At 34.0% G+C, this 25,892-nt stretch overlaps 1 non-coding gene across 1 annotated transcript; it reads right to left on the bottom strand.

The window, feature by feature from the left end:
• Nucleotides 1-18,301: 18,301 nt before the first annotated feature.
• LOC141687713 (small nucleolar RNA R71) lies at nt 18,302-18,408 on the bottom strand. Its single transcript, XR_012561199.1, has one exon. It is a non-coding gene; the product is annotated as a small nucleolar RNA R71 (small nucleolar RNA).
• Between the last annotated feature and the right edge of the window lie 7,484 nt (nt 18,409-25,892).

Here is a 25,892-nt window from a genome sequence, read left to right as displayed (position 1 = left end):
TCCTTCCTTTTTCTTCTTCCTTCAATTTATTGACTTACGGATTCTCCTAATTGTTTGTTGCATTGTTATTCCTTATCCAATTTTCCCATCAAAATCATATTCACAAAAAAAACTCCCCTCTTGCATAGAGACTATTCTTTGACGATTTCAAAAGAAATGGAATAGTCCCGTGTAACATGTAGAATTATATGTCGAATATAGATATGATTACAAGCCAATAAATGGTGGACATCTTCGGGCAAGGGAGAAGGAATTCACTGATAACGTGGACGTGGTGAAGACACCAAGTCAGATAGTTGTTCTTGTTACGAGGATCTCGTCAGTATGGTAGGTTGCAGTAACACGATGCGCTTTAAGTCAGGGGAATTTGACGTTGCGCTTTAAGGCGGGAGAATTTGACGTGAGATGAACAGTTAGCAAATAAATTAGATATAAAATAAGGAAGTAAAGCTGTGTGCATCGGACAAAGCGAACGAGTGTCGGGGCGACAATCGAAGATCAGGAGAATTATGAACAATGACTTAGACAGGCAATTAATACGTGAAGCATCCCTTCATCGCGGGAAGATATTTTTCATGAAGATTCAAGATAGAAGAAATCTTAATTGCAACCAAATTTCATATATGTTCTTCAAGAAATTCTGAGGTTCTCTAACTTGAGTAAATAAGTTATGGTAAATCTAATACCCATAACCGGATCAATGACGAAAGTTCGATACGAAGCAATGGTGACTCTACTGTGAAACCTTTTAATAAATAATGATCTGGCGATTGAGTTTCTACTAGATTGTGATGATTATGATGGAAACCATGCGTGGTTATTAAAAGATAAACAGATTAGTTAATGGAATTGAGTGTGTATCATCAAGATAAATGATTGGTGTGATTAGCTAAAGGATGTGACATAATTCTTAAGAGTAACTATACACTAGTAGTAATGATAAGAAATAAGACTAAAAGATATCCACAAGACAAATTTATAAACGAGTCTCAGTGATATGAATCCTTAATTAGAGCGCTTAGACTTTAAAGATAAGTTAAAAGAATCGCGAAATAAAGTCTTTGAAAAACAACAGGATAATCTTAAATTCATTAATAATATTATGTGATATTCTAAAAAAAACTGAGAAAAGATATAATTATATTAATTGTTGTCGGTTAAGACCTTAGTCCGATTAAAAGCAATGCATGCTATGTCAAGATAATAGTTAATGTGATTATCAACGTGACGTATTCTGAATTATGTTGAACTAATGAATTTGGTTGATCGAAGTGGGTGGATATGATTGTAGATGATGTGGTTGATTGATGGTGTCGGCTTGAGTCCAACTGGTAGTCGATGGTGTAGGGGAAGTGCTGCCCAAATTTTTAGAAATTACCCTAAGAATAAAGAAGTATATTTTCATTCTCATTGGTACTCCAAATGATTGTGATCTCGATTCTTGGAAAAGGTTGTTATGACCAAACCGACTTTATGTAATTGGTCTTTGATTCCAGTTAGCCAGTCATCACTTGGTTTAATTGATCAATTAAAAGAGCTAACTAATTAACTTCACCAACTAATGGTCAGTTAAATGGAAATCGATTCCAATTATATTAAGTCAGCTTCTGACAAGATATTCAGATTCGAAATCAAAGCAAGTAAGAATTTGGAGGAAGTAAAGATCTTCGTAGAAACTGGAAATTTAGTAGAATCAGCGTGATGTTACTGCAAGCGTGTGCGAGAATTTATCTAGATGAATAGGCCTTTGCCATAAACAAGAAGAGCGTTTTCAAGAACTGAAGGTTCAAGACATAAAAAGAGATTTATCATCTGTAATGGCGTTCCAGGAAGGACTTGAATGTATACCTATATCGAATGACGATTGAATGGAAGCTACTGTAAAATAGTGGAAAACTCCTAAATACAAGTATCATATATAAGACAGAGACTGACAAAGTCCGCATGTGAACTCGAGAAAAAGAAATGCAGATCAATTGGAGAAAGCCAAATATGCGATCAGTGATGACTTAAGCGAGGTTAAGAAAATAGCTATCAATGAATTTTAATAATTCTGTTAGTAAGAATTTAAATATTATAAATAAAAGCCTTCATTCCAGTGTGAACTCCAGAAATGGCATATCTAATAATAACAGATTAATATTGTCAAGAAAAAGAGATTCCTTATGTTTAAAAGAGATAAAGAATGGAGAACTAATTAAGAAAAGAAGTAGAATCAAAAGGATGATAAAGAAATTTTATAAAATAGTCCAGAATATAAGCAAGTTGTGAACGTTAGTGTGCCAGAACTAATATGAGAATAAAGTGAAATGCTGATAATTCGAGATAGGAATTTCACTCAAAGATTATGCGTAAACCGGGAAGATTAGACAAAGGTATTAGTGGCGAACTGTTAGAGGAAAGCATTATAATGAATCCCATATCAGAATTCTCTAGAATTAAAATAAATTCCTGAAGGATCTAACGGATGATTTACCTAGGTTACCTCGGAGCATGAGGTAAAATTTCTCATTGGTTACTGCACAGAGGCGAGCTGGTGTCAAAAGCCCCGTATCGTATGGCCCAGTAGAGATTAAGTAATGAGTTAAGGAGACTTCAGGAGTGGGGAATGAAGGAATAATGAGATAAGGAGTGTTTCGCGTTATGCACAAAGGTGGTCATGGAAAAAAGAGAATGGAGGTATGAAGTTACGTATTGATTATCAGAAGTTGTAAGCCTGAGGATTGAATGAACATAGTGTATAAGGAATATTTGGATAGTGTAATGGTATTTATTGATAACATCCTCGCCCATTCAAGGACTAAGGAAGACTAAGTTGAATGCCTGAAGATATGTCTGTGGAGGGTTGAAAAGTAGCAACTGTGTTCTAAACTTCAAAGGTATGAATTATGGTCATAATTGATTATGAGCTACGGAGGTATGGTTAATTACCAACCATGCAATGTCTATTTAGGGACAGATGTCTTAAGTAGAAAAGAAAGAGTGAATATCATTAAGATTGCTGGGGAGTGGGTAAAGGAATTTTAAAAAGTTAGAAATTGAAGAGCAGGTTTTGATTCAGTTTCTGGTTTATGCTGATACTTACTTTGTTGTTAAAAATCAAAGGTGGTATTAATATAGATGATTGATGTTGACTTCAGCATGGAATGTGGTGAGCATCAAAGTTTGTATTGATATCTAATTTGATATGACAACAAAATGAGTATTAATAACAAGAGTTTGATTTTGAATAAAGTTATGATTCTTCCCATTCCAAATTAATATATTTTCTTTCAAATAGTAAAATATTCTCGCTCGGTGAATATATTTTATAGTGATTGAAAAGAAATTGGGGTATATTGTTAAGTGGTAAGTTAAATGCAATTGTTGAGATTTTTCCTTTAATTTTAAATTTTTGAATAGATTTAGGACATTTAGAAACCGAAGATGCCATGAACTCGGTATATTATGCGCAGAGGAATGAAAAGTACAGGAGACCGGCTAAAGGTTCTCGAATGCGACTGAAAATGATCATAGGTCAGGCTAATCGAACCAAAAGAGACGTGGAGGTAAAGTAGAACAGCCAGTGAAAATGGAAGGCATTTAAGGGCACAATTTATTAGAATTAGAAAGAAAAGAAGATTAGTATAAATTAAGTTAGTCCTTTGAGAAAATGAGATAGATAGAATGATTGCGAATGAGTTGGCCTTGTTGTTACAGGTATAGCGAGTTCATAAGACATTTATATGTGTACAACCAGGGAGAGTAATTTAGCTCGAAATGTTTGAAGTGAAGATTGAGTTGGGTTGCATGAGCAACTGATAGATTTGATGTCGGTAGGGGACCGTTGAATAATGATTAAAGTGATGAGTTCTGAGAAATTTTGAGTTAAATACTTGAAACGTATCATTGTCTGTTCCTTAGCATTATTCTGAGGACAGAATCCTTTTAAGGGGGGAAGGATGTAATATCCGGGAAATATTATGTAATTGTTTTTATCAATAAATAATTATTATGTGATTATTATGTGAATTTTGGTGAATTATTTGATGATTGGTATTAATATTTGGGTGCTGATATTTGATAAAATTAGGATATTTTAATTTCTAATTATCTAGAATTAAATATAGACAATTTTGGTATTTTTATGTCAATTGTTGGATCATTATATGATTTTATAAGGATTTATAGAATTAATAATGATTATTTTTAAGTAATTACTAAATTACTTTTTAGAAATTGAAATCGTCTCACTTCAACCGTTTTTGCATTTTTACAACCTAAAACTCTTCGGAAACCTCCTTCCTTACCTAATCTGATGATTCTGAACACTTTCCGTGTTTTAACTTTTTGGATCCGGGGTACGAATTGACCCGTATGAGTCCCGGTGCAAAATTCTCAATACGATAACCATTTTATAGATCGATAAAACTCGTATTTTCGAAAGGCGAGGTTTTATCACCTTATTTGTGTATAAAGTGTTTTATAAGAGGATCTGTTTTAATAATTATCCAAATCTGGTATTAAAATCGTATCATCTTTATAGTCACTTAGCGGCTAAGTAATCCATTTTCGGATCTGATATGTCAATGTGATTATCGAATTATTAAATAAATAAAATACTTGATGGGTCTGTTAGCTGTGTGTTGCTTTATTTTTTAATTATGTGTGATTTGTTGGGTACAAAGATCATTTGTATAATTAATTATTGAGTTGTACGAATTTGTTTTGCTTTTAAAGTGATTTTATTGAATATTTATTTTTATAAATGTTAAAATTATTTCTAAAATTATTTTTGTTACTTTATAATTTTATTTACTATTTTAGGAATTTATAAAATTTAGAAATCAATATTTTATCAATTATTCATCTTTAAATGATTTTCTGATCGCATTTAAGTGTAAATTCTGTATTAAATTCAGAAATGCTTCAAAAATTATGAAACTTATATTTTATTAAGTTTGGAATATTTCGAGAATTTTATAATTTATTCAGGTAATTTTATGGCTTTTATTTACTCACGCGTTATTCATTAATTTGTTAAAATGCGGGTTGGATATGAGTTCCCAAAAATGATTTAAAAAATTATAAAACTTATATTTTTTTATCTTTTGAATATTCCGGAAATTGTTATATGTAATTTATATTTTTCTCGACAAAATTTTACCTGCAACTATTTCATTAAATTGCGAGAAAACGGGTCAGAAATTATAATAAAGTAAATAAGTAGTAACAGTCCCATGCATCTCCCCCCACCTCCCTCGACCTCACCTCCTCTCTCTCTCAGATTATCTCTCGCTACTCTCTCTTGGTCTCTCGACCTCGATTTCTCTCTATACTCCTTCTCTCTCCTCAATCTCTTTCTTTCTCTTCCTCACCCCCGCTGTTCCTCGTTTCTGGTAGGTACCGGTCGTCGTTTGAATTTTTCCGGCCACTATCGTTGCTTGCTTGATTGTCTGTTTAATTGAAATGTATATACGTGTTGTATGTATATTTGTCAGTTGAATGGAGGGGTTGATGTGTGGGCTGAACTGTTTCCGTGCTACTATGTCGCCTGATTTTGGTTCTGGTTGCCGGCGCGTGTACGCGCGTGGCCTGAGTTGAATAATTTCTGATTTGTTTTGTTCGGTTATTCCTGATAAAATTTATTCAGTATTTATAGAATTAAATTTTTACAGATCGGTAGAATCCGTAAGGAAACCCGAAGTTTATCGGGTACCGACGAATTTTACCGCCACCGGCGATGAGCCTCGGCGAGCCGGTGGTGGACGATGATGATTAATTATGAGTCCTAAATTATAAATAAATAAAAATTAGTCTGTAAAATAAATTTCAAAATGAATAATAATAATGAATAATTGAGTTCGTATCGGTGGTTGGGATTGTGAATTGGATTATAAATTGCATTGTTGTTGCACTTGTTGTGGATTTGACGTCGAATTGATTCGACGGGTAGGCCGATAAACAAAGGAGACGCTATCCAATTTTCGGGAAATTTAATCCTGAAAATACGGGAACGTACCCTATAATTATCAGAGACGTCGAACAAAGATATATAATTATATTAGACGAACCTAATTATGTGTTGTGACAAGATATTTTATAAATAAACGATCACCTTATTTTTTTTCAAAACAACGAGTATATGTACTTTCCGAACGTAAGTACCAAGCCGAATTTTGAAGATGTGAACCTTGAATGTTATGTGTATGTCAATAATACATATAAATACGAGTTAGGTTATGCAATCGTATGGGTAGAAGTAATAATGATACTATGTTAAGCTTAAACGATTATCTGAATTAGAGTATCTCAACCCTGTAGGTCCTGGTCGGGAGGCCCGAGGATTGACATCGGATTAAGAATGATATAGTGGTTAGTTGTTGAGCTAAGAAAGATTCCAATCGAAGGATATAAAGGGATAGAACTGTGTCCAGGATAGGCTAGTGGTTTGATGATAAATCCGAACGTTCAGGTCGGACCGAAGTCAACCTATAATAGTGATTATAGCTTAGCAAGGCAAGTATTCCTTATTTTTCCGTAACATACTGCAATTAGTTCATTCCTATTCAAAGTTCAGAATAGTTAACTATTTTATATTTCGCTGTAATTACTCTTAAATATGCAAGTCCTTTTCATTATTGTTCCTATATTATCGGTTGACCTCTTGAGCAAATACCTATTCTTTCAGGTATTTGTGAACCCTGAATTGGAATTTTTGAAATCAAAATGATTTGACAACAAAATACTCTACGGGCTGGATAGTTATTGTGAGGGCCAGTGATGAGCTGGATCCTATGGGCCAGGGATGGACCTGACCCTTGGGCCATAGTGCCTGGGTACCCTATATGTTGGTGGGTCTATGTAGTTGGGCATAGATCCGCACTGTATCCTGACTGATCAGCAGGGTATAGTGCATATATTGGTTTTAGTATCCAGTCTAATTCATTGTTGATCTTCATTAACGGCATTCTCTCTCGAAAAGTTTTATGTTTATAAAACCGGACAAAACCCCGATTCAAGAGATGAATCTGGGAATTGCTCGCCACTTTTGATTTATAATGAAGGGCTGGTAATAGCCAATGTTTATTCGCTCAACTCCCTCAAATAAATAGAGTTGTCTAAAAAATTATTTAAAGATTTTTTCCGGAAATTTTCATTTAATATTGATGCTTGGAAATCAATTATATACTTGCTGGGCATTTTTGGCTCACTCTTGCTTTGTAAATTCTTATTTCTTTCAGAAACAGATGAGGATAAAAGTAAGTAGCTTTTGATAGACAGCAGGAACTAGAAAGATCTCCGCTGCAAGAAGACAAAGACGTTATAAAATAAGACCAGGGAATTAGTACAAAGGTATTTAAACTTATATTTTAGTTATTGTAAATTATAGAAGGATAGATTCTTGTTTCATAGTATAACCTGTAAACGATCCGGATTGAATGGGGTCATTTGTATATTATTTAATGTTATGTAAAGATTGTTTAGTGACACCAAATCTTGACCCCGGATTTGGGTTGTTACAAAAGTCTTCCGACTGAAGGCTCTGAATGATCAAACGATCTAGGGGTAAAAGAATCTTCCATCGCCGCCATCTGGAAATCGCGTCGCTAGATAAGGATCTCGAATCTCATCACGGATCGCACTAAAACCTATTATTTGGTCGCACTCAACTTCTCGACGTTCTATTATTCTATTTATTAATTCTAATCTTACCCTCTACCCATTCTCGACAATCTAGGCTTGTTTCAGTGATTTATAACCTGTACCTCTAATACCAAACCTGTGACGCCCTCCAAACCTGGGTCAGAAGTTTGGGGTTCACAACACACACACTCAATATATAAATACCTGTTTATGAAAGTAATATATGCAAAGACCCTTCTTACCATAACCATGGATCGCAACAGGTTAAAGTATGAAAACAAGCCACAACCTTAACTTTTATTACATCGTACCAAATCCCAACTAGTTCCGCTTACAACTGATAATGATATTATTCTTACAATCTTACATAACTCATCTACATTATAAAGCTCCTGCTAACTCGGCCCATCATATCCTGGAATCCTAGCTCGCACACTGGACTGGGAATCCTCGTTACCGACAATTTCCTTTTCAACTGTAAAATAACATAATAGATTTGCGAGAGTGAGCTAACCAGCTCAGCAAGTCATAATAGAAATAACCGAGGTTTAATAATGATCAGTTGAAATGATTCATAAGAATCAAGTTTCTAGATAAACAATGAATAAAATTGGATATTCTTTTCATTTTTTTTAAAAACAAGGTTAGGCTGCTGATCAGTCACGCACTAACCCCGAGCAAGGCTCCCAGCTTTGCTCTATATACTGGATCCAAGGCACGCATTGGCCTAATATGACCACAAATCTTGTCTGACCACTAATCTGGTCCACATTTATAAAACCATCCAATTCTAAAATAATTTAATAGGATAACCATTGCAATTCAATAAAATAGAATTATAATTAACATTGATAAAGCATTTATCTCAGAGCATAAAACATTCCACAGGTATCACCAGGGTGTATCACGGTGTAAATATGAAAAATGGCTTCAAGCCTGATGAAGAATTAAGTATCTAAAAAACAATGGTTCAATGATAATACAGGGTATTGATCTTGGATGTGATAGGGTATTTCAAGGTGTATAAGTTTCCGTATACTCAAAAAATTCTGTTGAAATACTTGGTTTATGGTGTGTATATATTTTCAGAGTAGTATTGTATTGGTATGGTCTAATATCTGGGAAATCAACCGTTGGTGGTTTACAAGAAATAAAGCTTACAGCTCAAGTTCAATGATATGATCAGGGTTCAAGTTGAATAGTTTAAGCACTTGCAATGTAAAACAAGATTTATTTTGAATACTAGCAACATGTTATAAAAAAAGTTCAGAAATATTTGCAATATATCTCGAAGAAAGGTTCAGAAGGACTTGCCTTATCATAGATAATTTCCAACTTTACTTGTACTCATCTAACAGTTCTACTCATCAATCACTTTCCTTCTTTTTCTATGCCTTGCTTCTATTCATCAATCACTTGTCTTCTCTTTCTATGCTTCAATTTTATCTATGGATTACTGACTTTCTTTTTCTATGTCTTTCTTACTCTACTAGGAATCACAAGCATCTATCAATACTCAATCTCAAACTATTCTAATCGTCACATAGACGTCATAAGCTTTTATCTACCCTTCGTCTTACCCAAATCCGATTTACGGATTGAAAGTTACAGCAAAAACCGTCAAACAATAACCACATAGGCATATAACACATCAATTAGATAGCACGTAGCAAATAGAATGCAAGATATTCGATCAAAATAATTTTTCAAAGAAGATTCGGGGTCAAAATGATTTTCCAGTTATTTAATACGAATTTTTGAATATTTTTCGGAATTAAAATGGGCCTCCGAATCATTTTATAATTAAATAATAGGGTTCAAACACCCTAATCTGACTTTAAAATATTTTTATAATAATTATCGAGCCTTGAAAATAATTTAAAATAATATTTTAAAGCTCAAAACTATTTTTCAGGATTTTTAAATCAAAATAAATAATTAAAATTAATTAAATAATTAATTAACAACTAATTAACAACTAATTAAATTAATTAATCAATTAATATTTAAATCAATTAACTAATTAAATAATTAATTATCAACTAAAATTAATTAATTAATTAATTAATTAAGATTTAATTTAGAATAAAAAAATTTCAGAATATCAAAATAATGAATTTTGGGAATTTTAAATAATTAAAACATTTTTATGAAAATAATTATAAACAGAAATCTAATTTTTGAAAAGTTTAGAACAAAAATCCATTTTTTGAAATTTTCTAAAACATAAATCTAATTTTTGTAAAACAGGAGAAACTTAAGGGGTTAAATAGCAATTTACCCACCCCCGTCGTCATCTCCGGCGACTACATCGGCGGCAACTTTGCCGACCACTTATACTTTGCCCAGAACATCACACAAAACTGCAAATTAGTAGTCCTAGTGGCCAGGAACTTCACCATGGTCTTGGAATCTCAAAAAAACGTTCCAGTCGACCGGAAAATCGACTGGAACTTTTTCGATTCCGACAAGCTTCGCAACTCCGGTGAGCTCGATTCGGTTATCCTCTGTCTTCAAAACTTACATCATTCAATTTATTTTTCAATGATCTACAAACTGGTAACAACAATTCATCTAATAACCCCTAATACAGAAATACCAAATTTCAATTAAGAACATTCAAATACATAAACCCTAATTTCAATTTCCAGAATCAAACATCAATTTCTCTATGTTATTGAACTCTATTTTTGACATATAATATAGCAAATTGACCAGAAAAATATTATCTACACGATGAAATCATCAAATCATATCAACAACATCAAGAACAAATTTTCATAATTTAATCTTTAATAAATTCGAAATAAAACAATTAAATACAAAAAATACCTTGATTCTTGCTCAAAAACAGATGATTGATTCAGAAAGACGTTTTCGAGAGTTTCGTTTTGATATATTGCATGCCCGAATCGGAGTTCGATAACGCCTCTGTTTGTGCGATTGATTTTCAAGAATGCGATGAATTTTAAGGTTTTTCTCTAGAAAATATATAGTTTTATTGTTTGCAAATGATTATTTGTACAAAATACAATACTGTATTGGCTATTTATAATTACGGAATATTAGTACGTTCTGGATCGTGTTGGATCGATAAATACGTTTCTTAACCGCTAAGTAACTATAAATACGATCCTATCGGATAACGTTTTGGATAAACATTATCCTGTTTTGGATAAGCATTATCCTGTTTTGGATAAGTATTATCCTATTTTGGATAAATATCAAAACCGGGATTTTATAAAATGATTTGTACGAAGATAATGTTATCGAAAAGGGTTAGCGTATCGAAAATTTTGCGCCAGGCCGCGCACGAGTCAAACCGTAATCCGGATCGAAAAAGTCAAAACACGGAAAATGTCCGGAATTACCAGATTAGGTTAAAAAGGAGTTTTCGGAAGAGTTTCGGGTTGTAAAAACGTAAATTGGTTGAGATTGGATGATTCCTGGATTTAGAAAATGAAATTGTAATTATTCAGAAAATAATTAATAAATTCATAAATCAATATAAAATTATATAACACTCCAAAAATTACTAGAAAAATACCTTAATTATCTATATTTTATACTGGACATAATAAAATTAACATACTTATACTTTACCACATATAAAAATCGACATAACAACACCAATCATCAGATAATTCACCAAAAATCACAATATAATCATATAATAATCTTTATCAATAAAAATAATTACACGCTATGTCCCGGATATTACAAAACTTATTACCAGAAATCTCAATCTCACAGTTCACACAAACTTGATTAACAGATACATGTTCCTGATTTGCTAATTCCACATTTATTATTTCATTTAACCATTCAACCGGGCAATTTAATTTATTAAAAAAATATTGAGAAATAAATGATCGAGTTGATCCCAAATCTACTAACACTTTGGCACAGAAAGAATTCACAATAAGCGTACCTATCATAACATCAGTATCCTTGATAGTGTCCTTTACAAACATGTCAAAAACTCTGGCCTTTGGAATCTCATTCACTAATGGTGTGGAACCCATAATTCTCAATGCATTATCAACTGGGGTTGGTGTCTTGCAATCCCTTTCTATATGTCCTGGCTTTCCGCACTTAAAGCATGTAAATCTAATTGCTAAAGCCTTAACTGCTGGATTTCGGATAGCCTGATCCCTGGCTCTCTGGCTGGCTGGTTACGACACTCCCTTGAATAGTGCCCTTTCTGGTTACACTTATAACAAACCACATTCAACTTGTTAAAAACTCCTCTATGCTTCTTCCCGCATACCTGACAATCTGGTAAGGCTAACCTCAGTTGATTTGGCTGGTTCCCAGTGGCTGGACAATTGCCTTGACCTCCGTCGCCTGCATTTTGCTTCTTGAAATTAAAATTTCTCTCTGGCTGAAACTTGCCTTTCTTTTGGTTGAAATTTGGAAATTCCCCTGCTTGTGACTAACCTTCAGTTCCTTCAAACTTTCTTTTCTCACTCTCCTTCTCCTTTTGTGACATTTCACTCTCCGTCTCTGCAATCATGACCTTTTGTACAACTCTTGCATAAGTATCCAATTTAAATATGGCTACCTTCCCTCTGATCCATGGCTTAAGACCTTGTTGAAATCTCTTAGCTTTCTTCATATCAGTGTCCATATACGATGGTACAAACCTTGACAATTCTTCAAACTTACTTTTATAGTCCGCTACTGACATATTTCCTTGCTTTAGCTCTAGGTACTTTAATTCCATTTGATCTTGAACAAAATGGGGAAAATACTTCTCTAGAAACAATTCCTTGAACCTCTCCCAAGTAATAACATTTGTACCTTCCAATGTCTTAACAGTTTCCCACCAGTATATGACTTCATTCTTCAAATAATAACTTGCAAACTCCACTTTATGTTCCTCTCTCACCTTAACCAAAGCAAATGACTTCTCTATCTCCTTTAACCAAACTCTTGCTTCAATTGGATCTAAAGAACCCTTGAATTTTGGCGGATTCACCGCCTGAAAAGTCTTAAAAGTTACATGAGGGTTGGTCAATCTCTGCTATTGCTGGGTTAGGTGAACTGTTTGTTGAGCCAAGATTTGAAGAATCTGGGCTACTGTTGGGTCTATGGGATCTGGGTTTGCATTCTGGTTATTGTTGTCTTGGTTGTTGTTGTTGTTGTTATTTTCTTCATTCTGGTTGGTAGAACGGGTATTTCTTCTAGGAGGCATTTTCTGTAAAGAATCAAACAACTTATTTAGCTTTTTAAAAATCAAATCCTTTTTGTGAAATGTTTTTATAAAACAGAAATATCTCTTTTTGAAAACATTTATAATAGTTGAACTAAGTAAATTGCATGCTTCTTTACAGAATGTAAACAGTTAAGGGGGTAGGGTATATGGTATCACAAGAGTTTATAAAGAGTGCAATAAATAAAGTAAGATAAAGCAGGTGCAGTAATATAAATGACAATGCTAGGAAAAGAAAAGGTACATATATATATGTATATATATATATATATCAAAGTTTTGGTAGTACAAGCGTGAAAACGCTTTAGAAAAAGCAAAAAGGGGTATAACAAGCCTACATACTACTTAACAAGTCTAGTTTATAAATATAAACCAAAAGTCTGCTGATACACACTACACACTAATTTACATATAGAAACTACCACAACAACTCTGGCTCAGCATCTCTGGCTCTAGCTCAGGGACAATCTGGACCTCCAATCTCCTCAAGCTCCTCTAAAACCCACTTAGCCCACTCCACAAGAAAGTCAGGGGTAATATCCTTATGAGTAGCTCTAGCTATCCTCACAGCAGCTGCTCTCTAAAACACCTGGATCCTCTCTCTGAGTCGCCTCTCACCACTCCTGATATATCTGGAACGCATGATATGCAATAACTCCTGGATCTGTCCTCGTAGATGCCGCTGCTCCATAAGGCAAGCCTTAAACTGATGATACGGAACAGGGTATGGAGAAAACTGAAAAGGTACGCCGGTAACTGAATGCCCGGTAGAATCAGAATCAGCAGGTGGGGGTCCTCGGATAAGTGGCCTCATACCAGGAGGTGGAATAGCTTACAGTGGTACCGTCGTCATAATAGGAGGTAGTATAGCCAACACCGGTTGAAGAGTAGGACGTGGATCAGATGACGGTCCTCTGACTGAAGGCTTAGAATGATCAGCTGGCATTGGAATAATGGAATCTGCCATCGCTGCTATCTGAAAATCATATCACAAGATAAGAATCCCGAATCACAACAAGAATCATACTAACACCTATTATTCAGTCGCACTCAACCTCTCAACATTCTATCTTTTTATTCCTTACTTCTAATCCTAACCCTCTACCCATTCCCGACAATCTAGTTTTATGTCAGTGACTTATAACATATGGCTCTGATACCAAATCTGTGGCGCACTCCAAACCCGGGTCATAAGTTTGGGGTCCACAACACACACACCATATAAATAAACCCGCTTATAACAATATGCAGTGACCCTACTTACCTTCACCCACGGATCGCAACAGGTTAAAGTATGCACACAAGCCACAAATACACACTTATATTACAAACGCCCAAATCTCAACTATTCAAACTTATAACTAAATATTAAACATTTTTACAAACTTCCAAACTTAAACTATCACAAAAGTCTCCAGCTAGCTTATTCCCTGGAATCCTAGGTCGCACACTTGATTGGGGATCCTCGCTACCAACAGGTTCCTTCTTAACTAGAAAAGAACATAAACAGAATCACACAAATGAGATAACTAGCTCAGCAAGTCACATTGACAATACTGAGATGAAACAATGATCAATTGAAATGATTTAAGGTATCAAGTTTATGGATAAGCAATGATTAAAATTGGATATTAAATTTTCATTTTAAAAACCAAGGTTAGGCTGTTGATCAGTCATGCACTAACCCCGAGCAAGGCACGCAGCTCTGCTCTAATTACTGGATCCAAGGCACACATTGGCCTAACATGACCACCAATCTGGTCTGACCACGAATCTGGTCCATATTTTATAAAACAATCTAATTTTATAACATTAACAGAATAAACAATGGAAATCAATAAACAGAATCATAAACAACATTGGTTTCCAAGCATAAGGTTATTTGCAATTATTACAAGGGAACATCATGGTAAATACAAGGATTAGCCATCATTCAGTAAAAGAATCTGATAACAGAAGAATCAAGGTCTTGTGGTTATCAGGATTAGTCTTTTAATATACAAGGTATGAAAATTTGTATGTTAAACAATTTTAGTTCAGTGATCGGTATTTAGTTTGTATGTATTTTTGGAGTAGTATCGTATATCGGTGGTTCGTATCTAGGTATTCAACAATCAATGGTTTATAAAGAATAAGGCTTACGACTCAAAGATCAATAACTGGAATCAGGGTTTAGGGTTCAGTGCTTTAAAGCACTTGTAATATAAAATAGAACTGATCAATTACTCGCAATATATCACAAGAAAGATCGAGAATATTTGTAACATATGAGGAAGGTTCGGAAATACTTGCCTTATCTTGTCTCGCTAACTCTTCACTTACTTTCGTCTACCGATTCTTATTCACCAACTACTTGCTTCCCTTTCCTACGCCTCGCTTCTTCTGCTCAGACATCACAAGTCTATCAATACTTATTTGCACTTGATTCCATTCGTTATAAGCTTCTATAAACCCTTTGTTTCACCCAAATCGGATTTACGGATTGAAAGTTACGATTAAAACAGTCAAACAATATACATATACGCGTATAACACATCAATCAGATCACATATAGCACATAACACGTAAGATATTCGATGAAAATACTTTTTCAAAGAAGATTCGGTGTTAAAATGATTTTTCGGATATTTAATACGAATTTTTAAATATTTTCGGAATTAAAACGGGCCGTTTAATCATTTTAAAACAATAAACAGTTTTTTATTTCCTAAATCTGGCTTTAAAATCATTTTATACTAATTATTGATCCTTGAAAACAATTTAAAATAATTTTTTTAAAGCTCGAAACTATTTTTTGAAATTTTTAAATCAAAATAAAGAAATTAAATCTAATTAAATAATCAATTAATAATTAATTAATAATTAATTAAATCATATAATCAATTAATATTCGAATTAATTGACCAATTAACTACTTAGTTATCACTAAAATTAATTTAGACTTATTTTTGAATTAAAAATAATTTTTGGAATTAAAATAATAATTTTTGGAATTTTTAATAATTAAAATCGAATTTATGAAATTAAAATAAATAGAAAATATTATTTTTATAAATTTTTAAAACAGGAATCTAAAATATGCAAATTCTGGAAATTATAGGGACCTAACTGTTTCTTCCCCAAAACTTCAGGGACTAAACTGCAAAAATGACAGCCCCGTTGTCGATTCGCCGGAGAACACAATTCTGGCATCCTCCCACCGCCATCTCCTTTAGATTTACTCTATAATTCACAAGGAACACAACCATGCAATCAAATCATCCTAATAACCCCTGAGTTGGCCGGAAAATCTCGAAGAAAACTCGTTGGACGGCGAGTTCTTCTTTTCTCCGGCCAGCTCGATTCCAGTAACGTTTGTACATGAAAGCACCACCAATCGATTCCACTTTATAAGCTCTACAAATCCCTACCAACCAATCAATCTAATAACCCTTAGAACACAAACCTCCAAATTCAATTGAAAGCATTCATACGAACTATAAACCCTAATTTCATAATTCGAAATTAAAACACAGATTTGAACATGTTATTGAACTCCAAATCAGTCATATAATATACCAAATTGATCAGGAAGAAAATATCTACAACATGCAAGCATCAAATCACACAAACAACATCAAGAACAAAAATTCATATTTTAAATCAAAATAATTCGAAATTAAATAAAAATATAGAAAAATGACCAATGATTCTGCAGAAAAAAAAGTCCTTCAATTTGATAGTAGGTTTCGAGAGCTTCGTTTTGGTTACTCGAGCTTCACAATCAGAAACCGGTAACGCCTTCGAATTAGGGTTTGATTCTCAGAAACTATTATGAATATTATGGGTTTCTCTGGAAAATTATATATTTAACTGTTTGCAAATGATTTTCTATACAAAATAATATACGGTAAAGCTATTAATGTTTACGGAATATTGGTACCTCGTTGGGTCATACATGATATAAAATATTATGTTTATTTGAGAAAACAGATCCAAATCGGTATCGGTTCTAGGATAATTATCCAAATCTATACATTTTGTAAATACAGACTTGGTCTCAGCACTTTGGTTACACGTATTACGAGAAGATAATATAATAGTTTAATCAAAAGATCCCGTTCCTCGAAAGTACAGGTTTTATCGATTAACCGAAGCTAATATTGTATCGAAAATTTTACGCCGGGACCCGTACGGGGAAAACCGTACTCCAAATCGAAAAAGTCAAAACATGGAAAATGCTCAGAATATTGCAATTAGGTTAGGATGGAATTTTCACGAGACTTCCGGGTTGCAAAAACGTAAAAACGGTTGAAGTCGGTTGGTTCTCGATTATACAAAATAGTTTATAAATACTCGGAAAAATAATTTATTAAATCCATAAATCTTTTATAAAATCATATAACAACATAAAAATTAATAGAAAAATATGACAATCATCTACACTTTATTCTGGACATATAAAATTAAAATACTCAGATTTTATCATATTTAAATATCCAAACACATATATTCTTAACAAATAATTCACAGAATAATCACGGTATAAATACAGAATATTTATTTATTGATAAAAATAATTACACTATATATTCCGGATATTACAATCTGATTAGAATCCCATGTTTATTCTCATATAAGTAATTCAATCGTAATTCTCTTAGTTAATGTTATTTAGTATAATCTCTTAGTTAGTTAATCAACTCAATTTGTTACTTATCTTAGCATTGAACGATAACCATACATTGTTGCATAAGTGCATAATTTGAACTTAACCTGAATCAGTCCATGTGGGAACAAAATTGATTTATATCTTATACTACTGGTGATCGTGTACACTTGCGTGTATTTTCGCGTTGAAATTACAGCGAACAAATTTTTGCGCCGTTGTCGGGGATATCGGTGTTAAATTTAGTTTATGTGCTTGACATCAGTGATCGTTAAATTTCACTGATTCGGATATTTTACTTACTGGTTTACTTTGTTTGTGTTTTAGGTACTCTAGAGAGCATGTATGCGAACGCGTTCTCAATCTCGTAAGGAAAGACTAGGCGAAGTTGAAGAAGTGGAAAATGAAGTTTTTGAAAAAGAGGAAACAGTTGAAGAAGAAGTTTTTATTGCAATGGGAGAACCAGCAGTGAATTCGAAAGCTTTGATGGATCTAGCATTGTCAGACCAACCATTGCAGCTAATACCTTTGAAATCAAGTCTAGCACGATTCTGATGGTGCAGAATTCAGTCCAATTTGGGGGTTCTCCAACAGAAGATCCCAACATGCACATTAGAGATTTCATCGAGATCTGTGACACTTTCAAGTTCAACAATGTTTCTGAAGATGCTGTGAATATGAGGCTTTTCCCATTCTCTCTGAGGGATAAAGCTAAGTGATGGTTGCATTCTTTACTAGCAGGTTCTATCACTACTTGGGAGGATCTTGCTCAGAAGTTTCTTACTAAATTCTTCCCTATGGCGAAGATAGCTATAATCAGAAATGCTCTTACTCAATTTGCGCAGCAATTGGGAGAATCTTTGTGTGAGGCTTAGGAGCACTACAAGGAGATAATTAGGAAGTGTCCTCATCATGGCATGCCCGATTGGATTATTATCAATTGCTTTTATAATGGTTTGGGAGCGCATTCCAGACCCATGCTCGATGCAGAATCAGGTGGAGCCTTATGGGCTAAGAGCTAAATGAAGCTTATGAACTAATTGAATTGATGGCTGCTAATGAATATCAGAACACAACTCAGAGAGTATCTCAAGGCAAGGTAGCAGGAATTCTGTAGGTAGATAAAGCTACAGCTATAGCTGCTCAGCTAAAGGCGTTAACGATGAAAGTGGATTCTTTGGCTAATTATGGAGTTAATCAGATAAATAGTGTTTGTGAGCATTGTGCAGGTGCACATGAGATGGAGCAATGTGTTATATCTAGTGAGTCAGCTCAGTTTGTGAGCAACTTTCAGAGGTCGCAGCAACCAGTTCCTGCCACTTATCATCCTAACAACCGCAACCATCCTAACTTCAGCTGGAGCAACAACCAGAATGCGGTACAACAGCCTTATCAGCAGTTTAGAGCAAAGCAATTCAACCCTCCTGGTTTTCAAAAACAGTATGCACCATGACAACAACCCCAACTTCAACAAAAACCACATGGAAGTGCCGGTCAATCTACTAATGAAAAATCTGAACTGGAGGAGTTGAGGCTTATGTGCAAAAGCCAAGCAGATTCATATCAGGGAATACCGATTTTATGATTCAGACGAAGACTCAAGAGAGAAGACTATAAGATAGGACAGCTCAGGGAATGCAATGCTCTACGGAAACTAAGGTGATCACTACCTTGTAGTAGGAATCATCTTGATCAGTATATTGGTCTTCAGAAGCAATATCCTGGAAGTACGGTTCAATATTTCACTACAGGAACTGATCTTGACTTAGTGTGATACATAGATAAGCGGAGTGAATTTTTTCTAAGGCAAAAACACCCTCTGCTCCCCTCTGGTCGCCATAGAAAAGTGAAGTTAATTTTTTTAAGGAAAAAACACCCTTGGCTCTCCTCTGGTCGCCATAGAGAAGTGGAGTGAATTTTTCTAAGGCAAAAACACCCTTTGCTCCCCTCTGGTCGCCACAGAGAAGTGGAGTGAATTTTTTCTAAGGAAAATACACCCTCTGCTCCCCTCTGGTCGCCATAGAGAAGTGGAGTGAATTTTTTCTATGGCAAAAACACCCTATATTTCCCTCTGGTCACCATAGAGAAAAGGGTTGAATTTTTCTAAGGCAAAATTTACCCTCTATACACTCTAGTCACCACAGAGAAATTGAGTTGAATTTTTCTAAGGAAAAATTCACTCTTGGTCGCCACAGAACAATTACCTTGGTCGCCACAGAAACTTCAGCCATACCTTTATTGAGTTATCAATTGAATTATCTGGTAAACAATTGGACATGTATTTCAACAGATATAAAGTCTACACTATGAAGCAGAATGAATTAGTTATATTGTTCTGAGTTTTTATCTTCTTCTCCGACGAGAGGAGATAAAACTAGCAGCAAAGAAAATACAGAGAAGCTCCGGGCACATTGTAAATCCGTTATTCTTATCACTGGAGTAACATTATAATGCCCGATTTAATTCATGTATATTCATAGGGACATTATAATCGTTACCCGGTAATTAAATCCTTAGACAAACAAAAGCTAGATCATTGTATAGGATTTGATTTGTAAATCTTTGTAGAAGCTAGGAACTTTGTTGTTCTTAGATTGTAGCCGGTTAATTTATTTACCGGAGTGCAGCAACACTCCTCGCGGATTTATATATGAATATATACTTCACCGAATATCTTGCGTTCCTCGTTTTATATTCCCAAACAATATTCACCTCAAGAACACGGAACCACTAACCGAGCACTAAATCTATATCCGCTAAAGTTTCGAAAGAATTTTTAATTTAGTGATTATCGGATTCAACCCCCCCCCTTCTACGATAATTCAGGACCTAATAATTGGTATCAGAGCTTGTTGATCGATATACTGATCAGATCCGGTGTGTCAGCCTAAACAGACAAGTTCTCATATTTTCATATTTTTTAATTTTCAAAAATTATTAACACTTTAGATTTTTGAATTTTAAATAATTTGGACTTAGCCATAATTTTTATTTCTAATTTATTTATATTTCCATATACTTTAAAATTTTTAAATTTAAATTTTTCTTAAATAATAATTTACATTTTATTTAATTTTTAAGAAAATTTGAAATTCTTGAAAATTAGATTTTATGTAAATATTTAGTTTTGATTAATTTATTTTCTAAGAAAATTAAAAATATTGAAAATTTAAATTTCTCTTAAATATTAAATTAAGGGTACTCAAAGTATTGGTAGGCTCAAGATTCCTCCGGGTGTTAAAGATGATTTTAATCTTTCGAAGAAAACGAAGACCATGTGCTATTCAAACGGAAATTTCCCGAATACGGAAATTGAAGATAATGGTTTTCTTACACCAATGGAACTGATTTCAAGACCTACAGACGAAAATTTTGGAACTTTCTCAAAGGCTTACTCCATAGGATACCATTGGGTTTTCAAACGCAGGAAATGAATGAAATTTCTACAGGTACAGTTTTTCTCGAAGATTTTAAAGACAACTCTATGCTTTCAGATTATACAGTCACACAGTGGTTTGTACTAATGCTATATTTATCCGAGAATCAATGAGATGATACAGGCAGGAATTATGGAGGTCAAAGAGAATAGTGGGGATAAACAAATATCTCAGTTACAGACAGTAAAGTTGGAACCTCTGGAAAAAATGTAAGAGTTACTGATAGCTGAATCAGAGGAAGCTCAGGTAGAAGTACTTGAGGGAATGGATGTCAGGGCAGTGTTTCACTTATCAGGGAAGTTTAGTCGCATCAGATTCACAAGGAGTACATAGCTATATCCAAGGATCAAGCCTATCTATTCCGAAGCAGAGATTCTTACAGATTCAGTTCAAGAGGTGATTACAAGACTGAGATTGGGACATAAACAAGATTTGATAGCTACCGTTATGACAAGCAATATGTTTCAAGTAACTATCAGGGGTTTTGCTACAATAGAACAAGAAGCTTGACAAACAAGGATGAGTAGGGATTCAGTTGAAGAGTTGTGACAAAGGTGGAATGTTTTCTTAAGGAATCAGCCAGTCAAAACTTATAGTGCACAGGATGGAGTTGGGATGGATCAGATGATGAAAGAAAGATCATGAATATCTTGCTTTCATAGCAATCTATGAAGATGGTCCAACTCACATATCTCAGGTTTTAATTTCTTGAACCACTGCAATATCTTGTTCTCAATATTCAATGCATGATAATATCTTAGTGTTTAAATGTTTAAAACTCACACAAGCATGATAGCATCACACATAGATAATGTTGAACTAGTTCACTAGATTATTTTTCTGGTAACTAGGATTGATGTTTAACTTATGCATGTTACTTTAGATGATATTACATATGTGTTTGAATCTTTGTTGAACATGATTAATTGCTTTAGTGAAATATATGTTTTCCAGCACTTAAGACCTTTGTTTATGCTAATCTTCTGTATCCTATTACATTTTAATTTATTCATTTAATCTGAATTGTTTGTTAAGATGTATTAGTTTATTATTGGATTGAGATAGCTATATGAGATTCTTTAATGGGATTGGACTAGATAGAATTAGTGATTTATTTGTTAATTCTGTTTGTTCCATATCATGCCTATATTGCTTAATTCTTAAGTGTAATGTTTCGGAATGAGTGCCATGTACTCCTATTTCAATGCTTTCCTATCTCAGTGTCATAAATGCGTATCTTAGTACTTGCATTAATTGTAGAAGAAGCTTGTGTAATATTACAATAGAACAAAGACTGCTAGTCCTCCTTATGTAAAGTTGGAACAATTTTCTTTCTAGCCTAGAGACAAATTTGTCAAGGGTATTTAAATGGAGCAAATGGTCAGTCAAAGATAAGAATTAACATGATAAGGTAGCAGCTGTTGTTACATCTATTTATAATAAAATATCTAATACAACTGGAACCAAACTAATAAGTTGGGTACCAAGAACTGTTAATCCATTTGTGAGTGCAGGACATAACAGATTAATTGATTTATATATATTCCTGGGAATTCATACTCAAGGCATATGATCAAAGAAAGAGCCTCACAATCAAATGTGATTGACAAAAGCTATTCCGTCAATAATCTTTGGAGATGATAATAAAGGTTTTCATTACAGGACAAGCTATGCAGAAAAGAGATGTCATCATGGACTCATCAATTGCTATCACTGAAAACAACTAATTATTGGCGTCATTGATAACAATTGAAGCATCTTTCTTGCTGGAGAATTAAGACACAAATCCTCTAATCAGACAGTTCTGCATAAAAGGATAAAATGTCAATTCAACGAAGGATTAGTGTTTTATCTGAAGCAGGAAGGTTGAGAAGCTTGATCTTCTTAGAGTAAGGAAAGTATATGCTCGTGGCTAGACTGAAATCTCAGGAAAGGTGAAGTCAATGGTTTCTGCTATAAAGCTTCATCTGACAAAAGTTTATCTATGGCATTCGAAGCTCTCACCCTTGAACATCAACTCAAGGAACTCTTTTGTGAAAAGGGGTTAGTGAGAGGAATACCTCATCTGAAATTCAGAAGGTGTTAAATGTGAGGCATGTCAGAAAGAGGAGTCAAAGACAACATCACATCAAAGTAAAGATATACCTTAGTAATGGTGGTTGACTACTCTTATTAAACAAAGTTGTTGTTTGTGCGTTCTCAAGACAAGACATCACAAATAGTGATTGATCACATCAAAGAAGATCAAGCTGGAAGCAACTATAAAAGAAATGATCTTGTGATCAGATAATGGGACTGAATTCAAGAAGCAATTATGATTAATATCTGTCATATCAAGAGTATTTTGAGACACATTCAGGACTGGGAACTTTGTCTCATAATGGAGTGGTACCAAGGGAAGAACCAGAACTTGATTAAAGCTGCAAGGGAAATATCAAGCTAATCAAGACTTTCTAAATACCAAAGGGCTGGTGCCGTTAATACAGTTTGCTACAAGTAAGATCAAGCCTTGATCGGGATGGATACATGAAGACCACTAATGAGTTAATGGCCAACAGAAGCAAACACTGGATAACCTGAAAGTGTTTGGAGATAATATTCTACAGAAGCAAACAATGAAATATTTTCAGTTGTTTGAAGATCTTGGCATTAGCAGCTAAGAATTGTAAAGATATTCTTTATAGCTACTCAGTGGAGTCTACAACCTACAGGGCACTTGTGGTTGATCAACAGAATGTGATAGACGGTCTAAGTGCACAGTTCAACAACTCCATGCTCCAAGCCGTTAAGGAGAAATTAATGGTATTGATGATTCATATCCAAGCAGTGGAATGGCAGTGTATAACACAAACTCATTATTTCAATGAATCCAGTCATCAAGGGTAAGGATTTTCAGAAAATCCCTGCAACAGCTTAGGGGGAGCAAAAGAAGGATCAATTAGTCAAACACAACACTATATTAAATATCAAGAGGACACTACAAGAACATATCTATTGAGAGAAAGGATTTGATGTCAATATTATTCCCAGAGTCTAGTTTTAAGTGATCCAGATGGTGGAGTAATGATTAGCAGGGCTACTGAGTATAAATGAGTATCTCTCTGGTTTTCTATCTAAGGAAGAAACTAAGAAAGTTACAAAAGCTCTGATAGATCTGGATTGATTGGGTGATTACAAAGCAAGATGAACTCAATCAGTCAACAAGCAGATTGTAGGGAAGATTGTATCTAAATGAAATGATAACTTTGTAATTGGTACTTGGATAACCAGAAGTCAATACAGGATGACAATGACATTGTTACGAGGGACAAGGCCAAACTGGATGCTAGGTTATTATCTGGAAGCAGTATCTGACAGAAAGCACCAGTGATGAGACTTGAGGATATTATGACATATCAGGAACCCGATGCACATTCTACCAGGAATTGGACTCTGGTAAATGTGTACAAGTGCACTCTTGGTTGGTGAGTCAAAAGAGGAGGCCAATGCACCACATTTCATGGACTTTGCAGTTGCAAATCTATTGGACTATGTATATCACTTCTTCACAATCTCACTTCAGGTTGGTATGAACTAGTATATTACTCAAGAAATCGTCAAGGACATGGTATGACACTCTAACTGAAGTTACAATTAAATATGAATTATTAGAGTCGTCATATTAATAACTCTCTTTATCACTAGGCACATACATATTAAGTTATATGTGCTATGATATAATGATAATGTTATATGTTGGTCTACTAACAAAGACTTGTGCAAGATTATTTGCTAAGTAATTGCAGAGTAAGTATGGAGGAGCATGTTGGAAAGGTTGCAATTCTTTTTGGAATTACTTCAAGCAAGCCATTAGAATAATTCTTTTAGGAGCTCAAGAAAGCCAAAAGAACAATTCTTTTAGGAGCACAAGTAAACCAAAAGAATGATGGCAATACAAGTAAGTTAAGGATCTTTTGAAGATGCAAAATTTGGAAGATTCTGAACATGCCAAGACTACTTACCAACAGAAACCACTAAAGCTTGATCAATGCAACTCAGGTATATTGATAAGCTATAGAGGTATGACAAGCTCACTTTTTTACTCAAATGCTAATAGACAACATGTAATGTTCTCAAGATGCCAATGTGCAAGGTTCCAAGTGGATCCTAGAGAATCCAATCTTATAGCTATTAACAAGATTATTAGATATCTTAAGGGACTATCAACTCTTGAAGTAAAGTACCCTAAAGATATTGTGCTTAACATGTTTGTCTATATAGATATAGATTACGCAGGTTGAAAGAAAGACAGGAGAAGCATCCCTGAAGCTGTCAACTTAAGTGACAGGAGAAGCATCTCAGGAAGCTGTCAACTTCGTGAAAGAAGATGGAATTCTTATTATGATAAGAAATAACTTCAACTTCAGCAACTCTGTAGAACACTCTAAGTCAGGGCACCTTCACACCAGATATCATTTCTTTCGAGAGCATGTCTTTTAGTCAAAGAGTCAATTACAAAAACACTTATTAAATCACTTAATAAAGTTAATTTTTCAAGACTGGTTTGTAAATGTGGGATATCATTCATTATATATCAGTTGTAAATCCCATCTGTAAGGAATTCTTAATATAAGTTCACAAGTATTAAATCTTCAATATTTAAAGGACTTGTGAATTTATCAGTAATCCAGTACCTCGTACTTAGTGATACTATCTTGATTATCATGATTACAATGTCATATACATTTGTGGAAGTTAAGTATTATAGCATTAAGTTTGAATACTATTTTAATTAATTTAAATTATGACTGTAGACATTCCATTCCATATCAGTCTCATAGTTTGAATTATATTAAAATAATATGCAGCATAGTTATTTGTATCATGTACGAATAATTGTGGTACTTTTAGTATTAGTGATATTATTTAGAATTTTTGTTCTAAGTAATCAATGCATATTCCTAAAATCACTGATATTGAAAGTTGA

This window comes from Apium graveolens, chromosome 9 (assembly GCF_009905375.1).
Source record: "Apium graveolens cultivar Ventura chromosome 9, ASM990537v1, whole genome shotgun sequence".
NCBI classification, from domain to species: Eukaryota; Viridiplantae; Streptophyta; class Magnoliopsida; order Apiales; family Apiaceae; genus Apium; species Apium graveolens.
This window is presented reverse-complemented; position numbering and strand designations above follow the sequence as displayed.